This window comes from Crocodylus porosus, unplaced genomic scaffold, assembly GCF_001723895.1.
Source record: "Crocodylus porosus isolate Cpor-Errol unplaced genomic scaffold, CroPor_comp1, whole genome shotgun sequence".
In the NCBI taxonomy this organism is placed as follows: Eukaryota; Metazoa; Chordata; order Crocodylia; family Crocodylidae; genus Crocodylus; species Crocodylus porosus.
In genome coordinates, this window is record NW_017728924.1 from 16,212,438 (window position 1) to 16,227,426 (window position 14,989).

General features: G+C 41.2%; 1 protein-coding gene across 2 annotated transcripts in view; it reads left to right on the top strand.

Annotated features, from left to right (window-relative positions):
- Positions 1-14,989, top strand: part of AMMECR1 (Alport syndrome, mental retardation, midface hypoplasia and elliptocytosis chromosomal region gene 1) — a 116,224-nt gene that overhangs the window by 83,053 nt on the left and 18,182 nt on the right. The window lies entirely within an intron of this gene.

Genomic DNA, 14,989 nt, shown 5'->3' on the forward strand with positions numbered 1-14,989 from the left:
ATCCTGATGCCTAACGGGCCCCTTAGTACTTACATGGACCATTCCAGTGCGTGGCTTGTGATTCATTGATCCTAGGTTCACCCTGTTTTCAGCATCCTCATCCCCCGGTGAACCTAGTTTAAAATCCTGGGTAGGAGATCAAGAGAACAGATGCTTACCTTTTGATGAGAGATGTAGACCATCGTGTCCCAGCATGCCCCTTTTCACTTTCACTTGCAGTAACTGTTCTTGTCAGTAGAAGATGAATATCGTGGCCATTCCAAGCTGTTGGGTCTGTCACTGTCACCATGGTGATATAGCAATATTATTTTAGGTACAGAGCTTCTAATAAGTTTCCCAGTAGCATCTCCTGTTGTTACCTTCATTCATTTGCTTGGCTAGAAAATATGCCATTTTGGGTAACATGGATGAATCTGAGGTACTACAAGTGTGAAGTCAGTGACTTGCAGGGACAAAAATATTTGGAAGGAATGTTCTGGCTTACTCTTAATTTAAGAAACTTGAAAAATTGTTTAAAAACAGATGCCAGAGCGGTGCCTTGTCTCCATGCTCTAGCACCAAGAGTTGCTGGTACATGCTGCATTGCACTAACATGTTATGCTTCGCACTTTGCATCATAATCTCTGAACCAAATGGCAATGAGAGTATTCAAAAATGTGTATGTTACTACTGCAACTGCCACTTAGCAAAGAATTGTGCAGGAAGCAGAAGTGTTGTTCTTTCCCTTTGTCTCCACACTGTAAGGGAGAGTTCAGGAAACGCACGTCATTTCACAGTTGTTTTGTTTCCTGGAAATTTTGCAGTCTGCCTGAAAAAAGACAATGTAAATAAATTCCTTTTCCTTGCATTCAAGTGATTTGATGATGAATTTAAATCACTCCATGCCATCTCTGTTTATGTTGGCAAATTTCTAGTGGCAGTCATTCAAGATTGTTAGAAGATTGTCACGTGAGACCTTGCCAGGCTGGCTGCTTTCCTACACAGAGAAAGCTAGGAGAATCTTTTAGGTGAGGTCTGTCCAACTTCCTTTGGAAGTCCAAGTGGGCACATGGGCTGCATGCCAAAAAGGCTACGTTGTGGCCCCCCGTGTTGCTGCCTGCCTGCCACTGCCCCCAAAGCTCTGGCTGCAATAGCAGCCAGTCTCCAGGCTCCCCCTCCCTGCTCCAGCTTTGGCTTCCTGCACTCGCCCCGGGAGGTGGGGTGGGGTGGGGTGGAGCAGTGTGGGGAGCTGAGGGTGAACCCAGGGGCATGCGGGGCAGTGATGGGGAGGGGCACTGGTGCATGACACAACAGGAAGATATCCATGAGGCATTCAACTGCGGGGGCATTGGGGTTGGGGGGACCGTGGCTTGTCTTGTTGCAGCACGTGGGCATGCAGCCCCTGACCACTTGAAAGCTGGATGGCCCTGTTTTAGTTACGATAAGCTTGTTCTCTGCGGTGCAGTGTTTTTTGCACTGGTCTTCTAATTCGAAAATTAGCAGTGACGTATGACTTGGATGGAGGCTGCTTGTCTGCTTGGCCTTTGCCAAGGTGAATTATGTTGGTTGCTGGGAGCTTCATTAGGAAAATATTGATGATCCATTTGACAGGAACTCCCTAATTCCCTCTCTGAAACTGTGTGTACCGGGGGCAATACAGTAACCATGCAATGGAAAAAAACAATAAGCATTGTTAGCAAATGCTTCTGAAAGTCCTATCATCCATTGTCTCATTACCTTCAGAGATCTGTCAAAACCAGATAGAATTGAGGAGCTTTGACACGCATCCTGGCCGATCCACATTTCTGAGGATGTTTTTCATAAATTAGGCTCAGAGGCTCTTTGGTAGTATACCTTGCCTGCAGTCTCTCCTTTCTACACCTTGGGTGTGGGGGTGGGTTAGCTAGACCATTTCCGCTAAATACAGCTCTGCCTGTATGGGACAGAGGGTGCAAGACGGTTTTTAAGTCAAGGAAAAGTGTTCTTCTGGAACACTGGTCGTTGATGCAAATGTCTAATGTACCTGTTATAGTAAGAGGGGTGTTACTGTGCAAAATAAGATCTTTACGAGGTTTTCAGTGCTACACTGGGTTGTTCTGAGAACGACTGTTTCCCATGGGTAGTCAGACGTAAAGTTTACCATGATATTTGCCATAGCACCCATTATGAATATTGGAAATATTAAGTATGTCATGGCAAAATTAGTTACAGCAGTGTGGTTTAGAAAAAGCCAGTTGATGATGATGTTTATAATTATAATAATAAATAAAACCTTTCTGAAATTAATTCAAATGGGATCGATCCAATCTGGCCAATTTTGATGAATCCTTTGGGAGCTATACTGCTCTGTTCTGTGTAGCATACGGTACAAAAGACTGTAATAGCTTTTGGGAATCATGACTCTTGAGTTCTATTCTTAATTCTTTCAGTGATTCACTGCATGCAAGCCACTTCAAATAGCATGAGTCACATAACCTCTCATAACCTATTTCATTTTGCAAAAGTAGAATAATACTTATATCATCCCCAGCCCTTGAATCTCTCCTCTGCTTCTCTCATTTTCCATAACCTACATTACTCTACTCATGGCCTCATCACCAATTTCGTGTCTGTTGGTGCCCCAGCCTACTTGCTCAGTTTGAGCAGTTTCACTACAAACATCTTGTATTTTCTTCTGTCATTCCTATATTGGAGGCCTTCTCAGCTCTCATTCAGTTTTCCACCTTCATATTTGCTGCTTCCAAGATGCTCAGAAGTGAGTCAGCAGTGTTTCTCAAAGAAGCCTTTGAACTAAATTACAAGAATTTTACATGCCTGTAATGTGAATAACATGATCTCATTGCTATAACTCTCTTTTCTATCTCTACCATACTGCTTGGTACCCCTAATTATTACATCATATTGCAAAGTAAAAGATTGTAGTCAGAGGTACCATTGTGATCATTGTTGACTACCCCAGTAAGGTGAGCCATGGGACAGCTCCTAAATTAGTTTTTTGTTTGAACTAGTTACCTAAGTATCCAATTTTAATTTTTCCGGTGGTTGTGAATTCTCAGCAATCCTTTGTGAGTTGTTCTATCCCATCACTGTTTTTTGTGTCAGTCTTATATTGCTTTTGTATGTTTATTTTAACACATTTATTTTTTGTCTAATTTCAACTTCCAGTCATTAGATCTTTGTTTTACCTGCCAGTGTAATAGTTAGTCCTATATCAGGATCAGGCTGACAGGCTTATATTTAGTTTGTTTTTACCATATTGTTTTAATATAAGCATAGTATTAGTATTTCTGGCAGTTTACCATTAAATAATTACCAATATTTTGCATACAAATGTTTTGAAGGAGTTGGATGAAAATGACCTGCATCTGTTAACATAAAAAGTCTAATCTGGGGCTGTCAAACATATGACCCATGGATCTAGCCCGTTGAACCATGCTGTATGTCTTGCAGGACAAGTGGGGGCAGGGCTTGCCGCTGAAATCCAGGGCACAGAACCCCGCTGGCGGACGTACATTGGCATCAGGGAGTGAGTGGTGGCTGTGTGAACCCCAGCACACCTGCTGCCATCATGTCCACATCCAGCCGATGAGGAACCCAGATCCAGCTTAAGCTAGACTCCCTGGGCACATCCAGAAGAGCAGTTATGTGGTATGTGGCACTGCAAACATGTTTTCAGTGCCACATACTGCACAGTCTCATGTACTCTGCACTGCAAGGGCACACTGCCCCAGTGTGCACTGCTCCATTTTTTTCTCCCCACAGGATTTATTGATCTCTGGATATCCAGGGGTCAAAAAAAAAATACCGCGGCGGGGGGGGAACGGAGCAGCGCACACTCAGGCAGCATGCAGTACTGAAAAGTGGAGCCAGGCCTGCCGGAGTCCTGCTCTGCCTGGCAGGATCACTGCAGCTGCAGCCCCAGGAGGCCCCCAGGACCCCAGGTATGGCTGCCGGGGCCAGCACTGTGCTGGCCCCAGCCTCCCCTACCACCCCCAAGGTAGCTTGCTGAACACTAAAGTGCCCATAGCATGGGCTTTCCCCAGGGACAAGTAGCCGCAACGCAAGGTGCACCACCGCTACTTGTCCCGGGGGAACCAAACGTCCACACGTATCTTAACGCACCCCCATGGTCTAACTTATTCTCTTCAGTTACTCTTATAAATGCTTGGAATAGAAATTTTGCCTACTTTTCTACTGTGTTCTACTTCAATATTACTGATATTTGCAATTTGTCTCAAAGATTCTACTGTATATAAATTTAACTATAAAAAAAAAAAAGCTGGCTGAATATATTGGGGTTAGGTTCCAAATAGTATATTTTTTATAAAGAGAACTTACAACGTTGTAACTTACCGTTTTCAATTATATGAAAATGTTTTTTATTTCAGTTACACTAAAATGGGGTTTTTTTTACGTGTTGAGTTCTTAATTTCCTGTGGCCTTCTAGGATCAATTGTTTTCTTGCCATCTCCCTAGTATTGTTTTTGTCTTGCTGTCAGCCTCCCATGTCCATTTTCTTGGCCTGACAGCAGCTCATGTTTAAAATAACAGACTGTTTTTAAACTTCCCCGCAATACATCTCCTCCTCCTCTACTGATGTTCTCTGAAAACTGAAAGAATGTTATGGTGCCTGGTATATGCATACTGCAGTTGTGTTGTGGGACATAATTGCATTGTAACAGGGTGCAGAGCTAGTAAAGTTTTAGTGCCAGCTTGAAACACTGGATATAACACTAGTGCAGTCTTCTCATGTTGCTCTCAGGCATCTATCTGTATGCTCATGAGAGAGGATCTTCTCTCAAGTTGTTTCCATACTTATTTAATACTTGGGTTTCGTGTCAAGTACCAGCAAGTATTTTTGGCTTTGCATACAAAGAAATGTATGCTGTTTGTGTGTGGTCTTTGGGAGATGCCAATACCTGTCAAGAACATAAGCTGAGACTTCAAACAGATTCCCAAACATCTGTTGAAATGTTTCCACTGTCTACAGGGCATTTGATCCAGTGATCAAAAGGTGAATAGTAATAAGATATAAAACACCTAGAGCTAGTGAGTCCACTAACATATTTGAGTCAGATTCTGATTTCAGACATTCGTCTGAAGCAGCAAGAGTTGCTCTGGATTTACAGTAATGTAACTGAGAAGGGAATGTGTCTGTTTTTACTTCTCTGATCCCAGTTTTCGAAGGTGGGAGTGGGGGAAACGCATGCATGTTTAAAAAATTGTTTTTAGAAAGCTCCTGAAAAAGTGCAACATTTCCGCTTTAAAAATCAGCAAATCATTTGTTTTATGTGATCTTTATTCTAGCAATTTTTTATGGCACGTAGAATGTATTGGCATTCATTCCTTTGTAAACAATGGCATATGGGGTATGAATTGTGATCTGCTTTAGCCATGTTTTTAATGAAGTGAAACTTTTTTTTCCATACTAGACATATGCATTTACTGAAGATTCATATTCAAGGATTGCTGTCATAGGTATTTTATGCTCCCCCCCCACTGCTGGCCTTTAAAAATTGTTTGCAGATAGTAACATGTTAAAATATGACACATTCCACTGTAGAGGAAACCTGTCCAAATGAATTCTATTTAACCAAGAAGAAACCATTGCCTGCTAGCATTGTTGGAAGCTAATTATGACATTAGATTTTATATCTTTATAAATGATGGTTGCTTAAAGCCATCTTGAAAGGTTTTTGTGAATGAGCAAATGTTTTTGTTTGACCCACTATATAGCACATGCAAACCTTAGGCCTGTAGACCTGAGGAAGTGTTCAGTGGTACCTGAAAGTTCACCTATGTCCCCTCCAACCCTTCAACAGAGATGACCTGAAAAAAACCTTCTGCCAGTTAAGTCATTTGAGTGCTTTTATTGTTATCTGATTGTTTTGTTTTTGGTTCTTTGCCCTTTTATATGCTCTCTGATAGAGCCAAGCATACAAAATCTTTGGTTAACAATATTCCTTATATCTTGTTTCTGCTGTTTCAATCCATTAGACCCCAGGAATGTGTTAGTATTAAGAATTTTATCAAAGACTATTTTATTCCCATACAGTATAGAAGAAAATAGGAAAACTGCTGACTTGAATATCAATAGAGTCTCTAGTACTTAATTATTTACCATAAATTGTATTTTTTTTTGGCTCACTTCAGTAAAGGTATTTGCCTTCATAACTACTGTAATCTATAACATTGCCTAGAAAAGCTTGTTTACTACTACTTCCTCTACTACGAACAAATATAAGAAGTTATGTCTTAACTCCTGGACAACAAGAACTTTGGTTATTGCTTTGAGTTTTACTTCGGGTAGATTTCTTAGATTCAAAATAATCTTGGTTGTTGTGAGAGATCTGATTTTTTCATGCCTAATCACCATGTGAGCCTTTAAATGCTAACCATAACCATTACACCTTTGCATGTGGGATCCAGGCTATTGGTGAACTTGATTTTTTTTTTTTCCTTTGGAATTTAAAATCTTGCAAATCACGTATTAGTAGCTAAAGCAAAAATGTTTTTAAAACCACTTAAACCTCCTGTATATATTGTGGTTTTTAGTTTGTTCTGTTTGCCTCCAATATGCACTAGAATACTGTAGGAAATGAGACTCTAGAGTATTTTAAGAATGTCTTGATGGCACAATAGATTAAACTGGCCGAATGTAGCTAACTTTCTAATGCCTGGACTGAAAGAGCCAGCAGCTGACAGCAGTGTGGTACAGCAGAGACCAGAGAATAGTTGGTTCTATTTCAAGCTGGCTGTCATACCCTTTGGGCAAGTCACTTGACCTGACTTGCTATTAGATGATGAATTACAGGCATGGACTTTTACCAACAATTCCTTCACTTTTCAGATGAAGTTGTGTATTTCCTATATATGGTATAATTTTGGAGTAATCCAAGTATATCATTCAGAAACACCTCACAAGGACACAGTACCTAATCCAAACTTAAGAGTAATTGTATGTACGTGTCATTAATAAAGTTATGGTACTTTACAGCTGTTCACATCCCTTATTGCAAAACAACACAGGACCCAAAAAAGACTTATTAGAGTGATTTTTAGCCTTGAGCTTCACAAGTTGTAGTTTCAAATCGGACACAGCTGTGGGCAAGATCAAAATCGGCCTACGGTGTTTTTAGCATTTCTGTATTCTTGCACGCACTTCTTACTAATGCATATGGGAGTCACAGGAAAAACCCCACAATCAGCGCGTTGAGTTTTGTTTCTTCCACTCCCATAATTGACCTAATTAAATCAAGTGATACGAAGTCTCCTGTTGGAGATTTTGCAGTATAGTAAAACTCTGCTAAAAATATTCCTGGTATTGTCCCTATTGGGTTTTTTTGTATCTTGAACTACTTCTAACAATTGTTTTTCCCTCTCTTTGGATACCCTTCAACTTCTCTAGAGGTACCTAGCGTTCTCCATAACCTGAATGTGAAGTGGGGTATAAAACTAGGGTTAAATTGAACGTCTGAAATATACTTTGGGGAATGTATGTACTCTTTTGGATTTTATTTGCGAAAACCTGATATTTATGTAACATAGAAAAGCTTGCCATTTCAATAGTGCTTATATGATCGGCAGTTACTTGTACTGTACCCAGTAGGATATCCAAGCTTGAATAAAGGTACTGTTTTTAAGATGCAAGACTTTTTCCTGTTCTAAGAAAAGTTCATCACGTTAGATTGAACTTTGGAATGGTTTAGTATTGTATTATCTTTTAATTCTTCTGTGTTCAAAGATCAATTAGACCATGCAAAACATTCATGCCCCTTTTATCATAGGTATGTTTGGGCATCTTTAATTTCTTGTTTGACATTTTTCATAGTACACACTTAAAGCCAGTACCTGATTTCCCATAGGGAATAATTAAAATCCTGGTAATAGCAAATACCTTTTCCTTTTATTAGGAAGACACTGAAATAATGAGAAAATAAGAAAGAAGCTGAGTTAATCTAATCCTAGGGTTTCAGAGAGTTATGGCCTGCAGGCTGGGCGTAACCTGCAGAGCTGTATCATCTAGCCCCTAGCGCTGCCCATAGGTGCAGTGTGGCCTACAGGCAGCGCACAGGATTCACTGAATGGCCCCATGCCCTGTGCACTGCACCTGCTCCAGCTTGCATCCCAGAGCTGTAGAGCGGCCCCCACATCGTAGCACAGACCAGAGCAGCTGCATGCTGCTATATATAGGGCCATGCTGCACAGCCCAGAAGAAGATGAGCATGTGGTGCCCACTCTGGCCACTGCGGGACATGCTCTGAAACACAGTTCTGTTTTGTACGGGCTGGCCCCACTCCACTTATCTCATGTTTTCTGACAGTGTCTGATTCTTTTCATTTGAGAGCTTTTAGCTAAGGTGGTAGAGAAGACAATTGTAGAAAAGTACAATGCAGCCTAATTGCTGTATGTAATACCTGACAGATTAGCATTTCCCTGTTTTACAGGAAAAAGAAACCTAATGTATTCAAAATGCTCAAGTCACATTTGGTGGCAGAGTAATGGTTTTAAGTCAAGTTCTTGGGTCCCAGACAGGTCAAATCACTTAGACCAGTGGTTGGCAGTTGTTTTTCCAGCTGGAGACTGAAACAAGCCAGCTGGGGTATGAGGTGCGTTGGCTTTTCTGCCTCAGCTGCTGTTGCCACTGCTGTTGAAATACTGCTGAATCCCCCCCAGCTCCACAGTCTGGATAAAATGGTTCAACAGGGTAGATTGGCTAATTCCATAAACCTCAGCCGAATATTTCAGGTAGAGCCAGCCAGTATAACTTTATGTTCCGTAATGCTGCTTCTAGTATTACTTTATTTCTGGAGTTTGATTCATGGTCAACACAAATATCTTCAGACACCCTTGGGCTTTATTTACATAGCAGTGTAAACAGTTTAAACTAAATGATACAGAGGATCTGGAGTGGAGATTGGGGAAGAACAGTGGTAACAATAGCAAGGTCATGTATTGGTGAGTATAAAAAAAATTGTGAGGGTTTTGGCACTTTTTTTCAATTTAGAATATAATTTACTATATAAATCATTGCTCTTAAAAACAAGAGAAAAGAATGCAGATTTATTAGAAAGTTTCTGATTTGACTTATCCTGTGAATTTTTTTTCCTTTACTAGCAGTAATAGTAATACATGCTACTGGCATGCATATTCTTATTGTAGAGAAATATGAATGTAGAAGAAACCTTTCCAAACAAAAGGTTTACATGTCATTAATACGTCATTTGTTGTAGAGCAAATTTTCAGCTTATCATGACGATTCAAAGCCATGTGGAAGAAATGGAGCTTCATAATTTAAAAAAAGAATGATGCCATTTATTATTTAAACGCTTTTAGGTACTGTGGGAGAGTTGTCTTACAACAAAGTACTTGTTTGATGTCTCTTTCCCTCTGCCCCATTTTTACCTTAGTGGTTATATGACTTCATCATTGCTAAATATAGAAGATTTGGCTTGACACATTTCATTTCAGTTATTTGCACTAAGTTAACTGAACTAAGTCTAAACAAATCATGACCTGAAGAAACCTTGCCTGGTTATAACTTAAATCATTAATTAGTAAAAAGAGTAATATGTGGATAAAAGTACAAAATCCAGTGCATTTGCGTTCTTTTAAAGGGCACCTTAGGGAAAAAAAGGTGAGATGCAGTGAGAAATATTTAATAAGTCATTTTTATTTTCAATATAAACCTGGGTTTCATCAAACCATCTTGTGAATATAATAAAATAACTTGGGTTACTATGTGTTCTTTTTCTTTACTGTCATGTAACAAAATGAAGGTTTAAAGTTATGCTGTTCTGAAAATTTCTAACTTATCCTTAACTATAGAGTTAATGACCAGCACCTCTGAACTGCTTCAGTCTTATGACGATGTATCTGTGCATTTGTAAGAGTATACCATGAAGGTTCACAAAAATGTTAAAGTATGCAAATTGAACTGATGCTTATTTTTCTAAATTTTTGAAGCCAAAATTGGGTGCCAAGTATGAACATTTCAAAGGTTTGGGGTTTTTTTGTGCAGCAGGCTTCAAAACTGAGGTGTTACACATTTTCAGTTTCATTGTCTTGACTGAGACTTTCATCTTTGCTGTATATTCCTTTCTCCTTCTGATATTTTTGTACTAGAAATTCTTAATCTCATATTTCTGGCTTCATTCACATTTGTCATGATTTTATCCATCTCGCTCAAAGTATTCCATTTGTTGCAGTAGAGCTCGGAGATTTCATTTAGCATTGAGGTCTCATTTTGCTGGCTGTTCTACTAAGCTCCTAGGATGGTGTCTTTGCCCCTAAGTTAGTGTAAATTGCTGTAGATCTGTGATGGTTACAACAGCTGAGAATGTGTCCCTGGCATTTTTAACACTAACTTCCTAGGTCTAGGATTTCACCCCTAGCAGGACAATGCAGGCTAAGGTTATCATATTTCCAGTTCCAAAAAAGAGGACACCTGTCAGGGGGGACACCTCGCTCCCAACCCACAGCCCCGTGGCACTGCCAGTGCCCCTCACTCCCAACCTGCAGTCCCCTGCCCCCCCGGGCCAAGCCGGTGCCCCTCAGTCCCAATCCACAGCCCCACATCCCTGCCTGTACTGCACACTCCCCACCTACGGCCCTCTGCCCCCCTGTCCAGTGCCCCTCACTGTCAACCCACAGACCTGCTGGAGGGGGCCTCAGCTGCCCCAGTCCCAGCTGGGCTGTAACGAGGCACCTGCAGTAGCTCCAGCTTGTGTGAGTGGCGGTGGAAAGAGTCTGGCCCCAGCCTGGGCTGGAGGGAGGAAGAGGAGACACCTGTAGCACCCCGCGCTCCAGGTTGGGGCTCCTGCACCTTGCAGGCAACCTGGCTCCCCCTCCCCCTCCCCTCTCCCCCAGGCAGCATCTCCTGGGTGCTCCGCCCCTGCGAGCACAGGCACCAGTCCTCAGTGCCACTAGCCCAGCTGTGCAGCTCCCCACTGCCTCCAAAGGGCTCCTTTGCCCCTTCCCCTGCAAGAGGGGCAGGCGCTTCCCCCCCTCCCTTGTGCCCTGGCTCAGCCCTCGCACCTAGACACCGTTCCCGATCGCCAACAGGTAACCCCCCCTTCCCCCACACACCTGGACAGCCCCCCAGCCACGGCCCTCCACCCCCCACCTTCCATAGTTTTAGCTGCATGCAGATGCCAGGGCTGCTCCTGCCATCCTGCCTGGCTGCATGCTGGCCACGTGTGTGTGTGCACTCAGAACACATCATGTCCCCTGCCTCCCATGGCTCACCCCTGCTCCTGCCAGCAGAGCAGAGCAAAATCCTGGACATTGTTTTAGATTTCAAAAAAACCCTCCTGGAGATCAGAGGACCCACAAAGAGGATGTGTTATATGGTAACCCTAATGCAGGCCCCAATGAGCTTAAGGGCAGATTCACATAGTTACTTAAGGGTCTCAGTTCCCATTGATTTCAAAGGGATATTAGGCACCTAAATACAACAGCAAAAATGGTGAAACTGTGGGGGCATGACTTGAGGAAAGACAGAGGGAACTGGGCTTATTTAGTCTAGAGAAGATAAGACTGAGAGGGGATTTAATAGCAGCCTTCAACTACCTGAAGGGAAATTCAAAAGAGGATGGAGCTGTTCTCAGAGGTGGCAGACAACAGAACAAGGAACAACGGGCTCAAGTTGCAGCAAGGGAAGTTTAGGTTAGATGTTAGGAAGAATTTTCTCACTAGGAGGGTAGTAAAATACTGGAACAGGTTACCCAGAAGCTCCATCCTTGGAAGTTTTCAAAACCCGGCTAGACAAAGCTTTGGCTGGATGATCTAGTTGGGGATGGTCCTGCCTTGAGCAGGGGATTGGACTAGATGTGATCCCCTGAGGTCCCTTCCAACCCAAACTTTCTGCAGTTCTGTGATTGTTTGAAATACCTTTGTAGATCAGGGCCTTGGTATATTATTTGAAGCAAGACATTAAATAAGAAAGCATGACCCATGAAACAAAAGAAGAAAAAAGGAGAGGGAAAGGCTTTGTCAATGAGAGAGTGCAAGAACAGGAATTTTTGGTTTAAAAATACCAGTAAGACTAGCTGGCTCTGTTAAGTGTTATATTAGCTGATGTGGGTAGACTACCAGGCACTGAGAATGTAAGCAAACTGGGTTGGCAGTGGATAGTCTCATGTCACTTAATATCTTGATTTTAAAATTTCAAAATTGAGAATAGCAAATTTAAAGATTTTCTTAGAAAGTAACTTTTCCAGTTGTTTTGGGTTTTGAAAAATGCAGTTAAGTGTCTGAATATAGTGTATGTTCATTTGGCATATTCTTTAATATACAGAAATTCTTTTCAATGCAACGTTTCTCTTCAAAAGTAGCCTGGCATAGAAGTTACTAGATCAACAATGATTTACCAGATTATTGCAGTGAGAAAGTGTTCCTGGCACTCAAGCTTTTGTCAGCAAAGAACCATTCCATCGTCCCTGTCTGTGAATGTAAATGCTTGTATGCTTCTTCCAAAGTTCTCATAGTTTTACGTAGGTTCATATTATCCCCATTTTCAGATGGCTAAACTGTGGCACAGGGTTTTGCAATTTGCTTACATTTCTTCACAAGCATATTCCTTTTTCTTAAGAAGGTATCTAGTTATTGTCCTAGCTGTACCATCGTGGTGTTTTTCTGGGGTCTATTATGGTATGAAGGTTGGACTTCCTAAAAATTCTTCTTTATGTTAAGTATAGCAAATCTCTTACCTGGCTCAATCTGTATGGTGAACTGGGTTTATCTATACCTAGAGTGAAAATTTGAATGCATCCTCTTTTTCTTTAAAATTATGAGAGTTGTTTTTTCAAAGGGATTTTAATATTCCCCACTACTCTTGTTAGGTGTGTTTAGATAATCTTTTGAATCCTAGCATCCAAATAACATGTATGCAGTTGAACCCAGATCATTTGTCTCTGTATGGTTCACAGTCTGTTTAATTTGCAGCTGGTTGCCAAATTAAGGATGAGGCAATCAGGACTCATAGTAGAGATATCATCTTTTATTAGACCAACAAGATTTTTGCAAAAAAAATACTTTAATTGTGAGCTTTGGGATACAAACACCCTTCATCAGGTATTGGAGAAAAGATTGTAAAAGTTCTCCTGGGTAGAAATGAAAGTTTGTATTTCATAGGATTTCACAGAAGAGTCAAAAGATGGAAAACTCCTCTGGGCAGTCAGTTTGTCTTTTCCTCTAAACCAGTACAGTTACAACCTGAATACCTGAAATTAAGGATGAGTTGCTCAGTTATTTGCTCTAGCGTTTACTTCAAAGGACTCGGCTTCTGCATTCACTTGGAGCATATCAGTGGCCCTTCACAGGTGATTGAGAACTAGTGCCCATTGAAGTAAAAATTACAGCTATCGGCTAGAGTACTTCAGCAGTCCAGTGCTGCTGTTTTGCTGCAAATGTATATTCCCTGGCCAGTTTACCCCTCATCTTCCTGGATTCTACTGTACTTTATTTTAAAATTCCTCCATTAAGCATGATTTGCTTTATACTACTGATTTGTGACAGGGAATTAACTCTGAATAAAGCATATGTATAACAGTTAAACCTTTTTTTGATCTCCAGCCCTGTTCATTCCAAATATATTTGAGTGAGAGTGAATTGTATCCTGCCATAGATAGGAATATTTCTTTTACACTGTAGCTGGATTGGACCTAGAGACTGCAATTACACATGTAATAGTGTTCAGGATTTGCTTCAGTAGTGGTCAGGATTTGCTTCAGTCATATCCAAGAATCATAACCCGGTCCAGCTAATTCTTGGAATTGGTGGCTGTCCACATTTAATTAAAAAAAAAAGAAAAAAAAAAGAGCCTACTGAAGAACAGAGATCCTTAAACCCGTCTTCGATACTTTTTGTTTCAGCCAGGAAGGAGAATCTGTCAGTTATGGAACAGTGCTTCCTCCGGTTAAACACAGGCACATGCCGTGTGTCCACCCCCAAGTTTAGGAAATGGAAGTGTATTGTATTCATTATAAGCTTTTCCTGATTTACCTTCTACTTCTTTTACGAAACCTTGCACAAGATGCCATTATATTGCTTACAAAGTCTCTGCTCTGTAACCATCGTCTTTCTCTCTCTCTCTCGTAAAAGGTATTTAGATCTGATATATATGGGACCACTTTCCCTTCTATTTTGCTATGCTGTCTTTAGGCTTGGTAGAATTTAAATTATTTTTTAAATAATTTCATCAGCTAAGATCAGCGTTTATTTTTAAGCATTCATTTTGTTTTTTATCAACTTAAGTTTTCAGGAAACAAGGGTGTGGGGACACGCTGCATGTTGGGCTGGAGGAGGAAGAGTATGTGCAAGGGAAATTGCTGTCAGCCTGCCACCTGGCCCCTGCGCACAGCCTTTCTTAGCTCAGTGCCTGCTTTCCTTTATCCCATGGCAGTCGCAGCATGTGCCCTCTGCAGCCAGTGGCTTGTTCTGCCCATTGGCTCCTGCCTGAGTTTGCAAGGGAGGGCCCGGGTTATTGGCACCAAGCTGGGGGGGCACAAACACGGACACAATGCTCAGCCCAGCCGCCACCTCCAGCCACTGCTCAGCAGACTGTCTCAGCACTGCAGCAGCAGCCTATTCTTACCACCCCTTTCTATAAATGTTGATGATTAACAATAGAAATATTTTTCCGTCGGCCTGTGAGTGTGAGGTAAAACCACCATTTATTAAAAATCGACTCCTGCTAAGCCTAGCTATCTTGTATATTTACTCACAGGATCATATCTTAGTTGAGGATTAGCAAGGATGTTTAGACATCAGAATTACTCAGACCTCTGTTTTGCAGAGTAGTTGAACGTCTGGTAATTTCACAAGTGTTGAGTTCCAGTGAGAGTTTCTTATGAGTATTTTTCTTTTGTATTGACATTTCTTAATTTTCCATTAATATTTTGTTTATTCAGCTTTTTTTACATTGATATGTTAAATATTTTAGAGTATTACCAGTTTCTGATTATTTGCAATGCATTTTTTTCCAGCGTGATAGTCCTTCCACCTCCTA